Raw genomic sequence first — 7296 nt, 5'->3', positions numbered from 1 at the left:
CGCTCTTCAGGTTGGCTTTTCCAAAATCTATTTATTCTCTTCTAGTCCAGTAGATGTGTAATATTTTCTTGATTTGTTTGGGATTCTGCTTTAGCTTCAACGCTAGTGATCGATTTATGCTGTTCTTAGTAATCTCTGCCAGATTTCAAGCCACTCATGGACGGTAGGTGGTGTAATATGGATAATTGGCAATGAAGAGAGAAGTTTCTTGCGCCCTAAAATTTTCAATAAGATTTGCTGATAGCTTTATTTATTTATTTATTTATTCCATGATCAATGCTCAGGGGGGCTGTTTGACAACTTTTGGGATTTAAATTATTAGGATTTCCTAAATCCTGAAAATCTGCATTTTACAGGATTTCGTAAATTCTGAAATTGCTAAATCCCAGAAACTGTTTGGCAGTATTTAATAAATCTAGCTAGGGGCTATTTGGCTGCAGGAAAGATTTATTTTAAATAGGATTTAGTAAATCCTGTAAATCCGGCTTAGTAAGTAAATTCTGACAAATTCAGAGAATCTGCTTGACATCTTTAATAGGATGTAACAGGATTTAATGCAAAAAAAACACCTAATTGAAATAAAATCCATGAAAAAAAGAACAGAGCTATAATTAGTTAGCTTCAACAGACTGAGTTGTGACCAACGCACATTAACCCATGTGGAATCTTTCATATTGCATGATAATGTTTCAATCAGTGGAAAAAAAAAAAGAGATTGGTGCTTACAGACAAATAAGCATTCCTGGATTTGTACCTAGATCACATTTTGACTCATGTTAGAAATTGTCACCAAGCAATAGAATTTCCACAATCTCGGACAACATAATTCTAGGATGAAAAAAAAAATAACAATTGCACCAAAAAGGGTGCTTATAAGTGGTACTACCAACTTTGATTCTATCGGAGGGCATTACTTATACTTTTGCTAGATTTTGATCGTGATATCTAGATAATAAAGGATGAGAAGAAACAAAAATCACTACTATTAAAGGAAATAATGGTAGAAATATGGTATTGCACTGCCCAAATTGGACCTTAGCTTCGAGTGTCATACATGAGAGCATCCACCTTTTATTTATAAGAAGCTGTGCTGCCACAATGATCTTTATGGCAATACTATAGGGTTACACCAACCTGTTGGGAGTTTAACTTCCAAGTGCTCTTTATGAGAGCAACCACTTTCATGTTTATAGAAGTTAAGGGAGGAGTTAAGATGCTTATTAGGGATACGGAGCTAAACTGTTTTTTATTCTATTTGATGTGAATTTTATTGTCGGTTGTTAATCTCATATCAAAATCCAGTCTTTCTCATTTGGGCTACTTATAATGACTAAGTACCTATTTGGAAGGCTATTAGAAAAGTATAGCCATTAGAAAGTTATTTTGTGTAGCGGGTATGGGCCCCATATTAAGGGGAAAAGTTGAGCTAAATTGGTTAGCTTTTTACCATAGTCTCAAAAAGTCACTTGTGCATCCACAATATCTTGTAGGATTGTAAAAATTACTCATTGTTCGCGAATAACCCGTTTTCAGCTCACTACGTAGCTCATGTACAATTTGTTTGCTAATAGTGCGGGATGAGTGCACAATTTTTTTGTATTCAATTTCTGAATGAGCCAAATGTGAATAAACCTTTGTTCGATCATAGTCCGTTTATTTTGGCTCGAACTAAATAAATAAATAAATAAAGAAATAATGTTTATTATAACTTGTATTGATTTTTTATGTTGCATTAAAAATATTGAATTTTATTATTTTGTAAGTTGTTTGAGCTAATTTCGAGCCAAATATGAGTTGAAAACGTGCAAAACAATTTGAACCGAGCCAAACATGAACATGCTATTTAGAAGATATTTCTAACGTGAGCCTATTTGGAACAAATTTAATTGAAGGAATCAAATACGACCAAAAATTGGGCTTGCTCAAGCTCAGTTTGTTTACCTATACATAACTTCTTTGGCTTACCATTATTAAGGCGACTTTCTTGTTGCACTAAATTATTCTTTTGAAAACCATAATATAAGGGGTTGAGTTTCTCCTACTTGAGAAGTGAGCATACATATCATGATGACATAAAACCAATATATGCAATTGATAATGAGTATGAAAATAGATAGTTAAACTAAGATTTGGAATTATCTTGCCATTACTTCATAAGAGACTAGGCTATTGTTGGATGGTTGCTCGCAACCTAGCGAGCAAGAGAGAGGGAGAGAGAGAGAGAGAGAGAACCCTGGCGATAAATTGAATCCAAAGTATTTTATCCATTCACACAAACTATTCAAGCGCACAAATATTTAACAAATCTTAATAATAAAATTACCCGTAAATTGCTCACAAGCATATCCAACATAGAAACGATGAAATAATTTCTTCCTTTGCACAAATCACTTCAATCCTGTGTGAACAATTTAATCAAGAAGTGAGGCCCCTCACACTTTTTCAGAGTAGGAAGTAGATGCAATTTTAAGAATGTCAGAGGAGGATCACAAGACGTAGGGTGTTTTTGGGGCAGCTTATAAATGCAAGGGCGTTTTTGAATACGTTGCGGTACCATTTGGATCGCGTGTTTTACCCGCTTATCCGAAAACACGATTTCATTTTTACACTAAACACAGACCGCGGGTCGACCCGCGGGGCGCGTCTCAGGATAAACTGTTTATACTGAAACACAAAAGCTGCTCCAAACACACCCGTAGATGATGACTCGAAGCTTAATAATGGAAAAAATTACAAGCCTGCTATAAGGTTATAAGCTCTGGCTTCTCATAAGAGTGGTTCAAGTCTTGTATATTCAAAATTTTCTACTTGTTTCATATTTGGTGCAAGATCATTCTCTATGATCATGTTGAACTTAACAATCTTTTCCACACATGAGAGACTTTCATATTTTGACCATTGTTCTTACACAATTTTTTCACTTACTTCAAATCGTGTGAAGCAATTTTTGAATCTAGATTGACCATGATAGAAGCAACCAAGCCCTACGAGAACAAACAATTTATGAAACACTTCGATTATAATCAATCAAGTGCTCTAATTTCACTTTTTTGGAGGTAGAGCATGAGGGACCAAGGCGTGCTTAATATGCTAGTAGATGAACATTTATTAATCTAGTTGTTTAGGTTATGAAGTAAGGATTGTTGCTTGTATATTAAGATTACACCTCTTATTTAATATTTAATGCAAGACTATTCTCTAAACTAGTGTGGATCATAACAAATGGGTCTTCATCATGGAGAATTCTATGCCATGGAGACATGTTTCAAGAGGCGCGTCCTTGAAAGAATGTAACTTTATGGGCAAAGTAAATTTTTATTTGTAGTGATATCTATGCATTATATATATATTTATATATATATATATAGTGGCTAATTTCTATAATCATTATAGATTTGCCGCTCAGTGATTTGTTATGTTGGAATTAATTTATTCCGTCCATTCACAACTATAGTTACTCCCCTTTCTTAAGAACACATTGAATTTGAGGGATCAAAGCACTATCAGAAATAGAATAAATAATTCCTGCATCCAACCACTTTAAAATTTTTTTTTAACATCTTTCATGATAGGATTCAACCTCCTTTGAGGATAAAATATCAGTTTTATTGTACAATGAAAAATATAATAAATTCATAGATTATTCTCTGGCACAGTATCAAAATAAATGGGTTCGTCGACAATATCAGTATCAGAACAAATATAAGAGATTCATATATTATTCTCTGGCACAGTATCAGAGATAACACTATTTTGAGCCTTACAATCTCCTCTTCTTCTCTTGTAAAATTTTGAAGTTGTCGCTCGTCGGCGACCTCCCCCACGCCCAAACCACCATATATCTTCTCTCTAGGCTGAAACACATGACAGACAAAACTTAAAATTCAGCAAAGTCTGATTCTATCAAATTCGATAATTAGAAAAATTTTGCTTCCAAATCCAACCATGCGGATGCAAATACATCGACGAGTTCTGCACCATTCACTCTTACAGTCGAACAATATCAAAGTCTCATGTCACTACTTGCAAAGATCAAATCTAATTTGATGGAAAATTATGTTGGTATTACATCAATCATGAGTGATATCTCAGGTGAAATTTTTTGTGCCTTTATTTTTAACAAAGAAATGTGTTGAATTTTTGACGCAGAAGTCGTGGATCACATGCTATATTCAACCAAACTACTGACTACAAAATATAGTGTCCTCAATCGAAAATTTCACTTGCCTAACGGGACTATTGAAACTGTCACATACATAGACAACATCCTTTTGTTGACTTAATTACAAAATATTTTGTCTCTTCCTTCAAATTAAATTTGATTTCCATTAGCAAATTTGTGTTTGATTCACAATGCCTTGTCATTTTTAATAACGACACTTGTGTACTACATGACCAACAATCCAAGAAAATGATTGGGACGAGAACTAAAAGAGGACTCTACTAACTTGATACTTCACAAAAGAACAAATGCATTGTTGTTATTTCATCATCCCCAAATCTCTGGCATAAACGTCTAGGTCATCCATCTAATAAAGTTTCTATCTTGTTTCCTTTCCCAATTATAGAAAAAAAAATTGTAATATTTTTTTATTGTTTAATTTGCCAATTGGCTAAGCAAACTCGTTCATCTTTCCAAACTAGTTCCATTCACTCAAAAACATCTTTTAAATTAATTCACGTTGACATTTGGGGAGGATACTAAGTTCCTTCAATCATAGAAGCACGGTATTTTCTCACAATTGTTGATGATTATATTCGGTGTACATAGACTTATTTGATGAACCATAAACCAGATACACATTTATACATCAAGTTCATAAACTTTGTTGAAACACAATTTAGTCTAAAGGTCAAAATCATTCAAAGTGATAATGGTTCTGAATTTATATTGAGAAATTTTTATCTCAACAAAGACATCATTCACCAATCTAATTGTGTCTCAACTCCACAACAAAATGACGTAGCCGAAAGAAAACATCGTCACCTACTCAACATAGTCTTTATTATTTCAAGCTAATTTACCCAAAAAATTTTGAGGAAATGCAATCCTAATTATCACCTATCTAATTAATCGAACACCAACACCCTTTCTCCAAGGAAAGGCTTTTCAAAATGCTCTTCCAAACACAACCCACATATGATCATTTGAGCGTGTTTGAGTGTTTTTATTTTGCTTCAACACACCGTCAACGACCAACCAAGTTTGATCCCGAGGCCATTCAATGTTTTTTCTTAGGATATCCATACCCTCAAAAGGGCTATAGAGTCTGACTTTTCAACTGGGAAAGTTTTTGTATCACGAGATGTTCTTTTCTATGAAAACACTATTCCATCCCCTTCTTTGGCTATAGATAAAGTTTCAATTCCGCACATTACCACTCACACTGACATGCCTTCATTCCATGAATTTTCTCAAGAAGATATCTCATCTTCTCAAAACAACGAAATTCCCCCTCAAGTGACTCCTTCACCTTCACTCATTCTAAATTTATCCTCAGAATAACACACAACTCTAGACCAACAAATATCATCACCACGACCAATGAGAACAACTATTTATGTGAGTATCATGTTGGTATTCCTCTTCCTTTACGACACCCCCAACATCGAACTCCTTGTCAGCCAAAGCTACAAGTACCTTCATTCCATTAACCAACGCTTATCATATGCTAGATTATCACCTAAATATCGTGCTTTTAGCACCGCTCTTTCAATTGAAAAGGAGCCAAGCACCTTTGTAGAAGCTGCTTCTGATCCAAAATGGCATGTTGCTATCTGAGAAGAGCTTGACGCACTCAACGTCAATGACACATGGTCCTTTGTACCATTACCGCCTGGAAAATGACCAATTGGATGCAAATGGGTATATAAAATCAAACTTCATGCAGATGGGACTTTTGAATGCTACAAGTCTAGATTAGTGGCAAAATGATATAATCAAATTGAAGGGTTAGATTACCAGGAAACTTTTGCCCCTGTAGCAAAGCTCGTAACTACTCGTCTACTTCTTGCGTTAGCTTCAACTAAGCAATGACATCTGCACCAACTAGATGTCAATAATGCTTTCTTTCATGTGGACCTCGACTAAGGCGTATATATGTCGCTACCTCCTGGCCTCGGACGAAAGGGTGAGACTCGAGTTCGTAAACTCCACAAATCATTATATGGTCTCAAACAAGCTTCACGAAAATGGTTCATTAAGCTTTCTACTGCTCTAAAGCGAGCCAATTTTATGCAATCAAAGGCAGACTGTTCCTTGTCCGTTCAATCCCAGAATGGTAAATTCATCACTCTTATTATATATGTAGATGATGTCATCATTGCAGGGAATGATTTGCAAGAAATAGAAAATGTCAAAATATTCTTGAGGAACCAATTCAAATTAAAGGACTTTGGACAATTGAAATATTTCTTTGGCATTGAGGTTGCGCAATCCCAGAAGGGTATTGTGCTTTCACAACGAAAGTATGTTATTGAAATACTCAAGGATGTTGGGTACCTTGTGCAAAACCAGTCACTTTCCATATGAAACAAAACTTATCTCTTAGCAAATCAGAAACAGAATATATTAATAATTCATCATCATACCGAAGACTAGTTGAGAGATTAATCTACTTTTCTATCGCACGTTCTGACTTGACATATGCAGTTCATATTCTGAGTCAATTTATGGACAAACCACGAGTGTTACACGTAGAAGCAACCCATTGTGTCCTACGTTATGTAAAACAGACAGCAAGACTAGGAATTTTCCTCTTAGCTGAGAGCTCAATTCAATTATATTCTTTTTGTGATGCAGATTGGGTTAGGTGTCGTGATACTCGAAGATCAGTTGCTGGGTATTGTACCTTGAGAGTTAATTAGTTTCTTAGAAAACCAAGAAACAAACCACAATATTACATTCTAATGCAGAAGCTGAATATCAGTCTATGGTCGCTACCTGCTACGAGATTATTTGACTAAGAACAATTTTGTAGGATTTTGGGATCATGCATTCACATCTTGTCAATTTATTTTGTAATAACCAAATAACACTTTATATCACCTCGAACTCGATATATCATGAGCGAACAAAACACATAGAGATTGATTGTCATCCAATACAGAAAAATGTTCAAGAAAGAATGATAAAGTTGGCTCACTGTCGGCACAAAAAAGAAGAGAAAGGTTGTTTGGGGGGTCGCCCGTAAGAAGTTGTCGGCAGCCGGAATTGAAATCCTATCGCCCGCTTCGGAAGGACGTTCTAATTTACGTGTGTATATATATATATATATATATATATATATGAGTGAG

At 35.0% G+C, this 7296-nt stretch overlaps 1 protein-coding gene across 1 annotated transcript in view; it reads left to right on the top strand.

Moving 5' to 3' along the window:
- LOC110027360 (protein HEAT-STRESS-ASSOCIATED 32) overlaps window positions 1–7296 on the top strand; it is a 24020-nt gene that overhangs the window by 360 nt on the left and 16364 nt on the right. The window lies entirely within an intron of this gene.

This window comes from Phalaenopsis equestris, unplaced genomic scaffold, assembly GCF_001263595.1.
Source record: "Phalaenopsis equestris unplaced genomic scaffold, ASM126359v1 Scaffold000002, whole genome shotgun sequence".
NCBI lineage: Eukaryota > Viridiplantae > Streptophyta > Magnoliopsida > Asparagales > Orchidaceae > Phalaenopsis > Phalaenopsis equestris.
The sequence above is the reverse complement of the archived record's forward strand: the minus strand, read 5'-3'. Positions and strand labels throughout refer to the sequence as shown.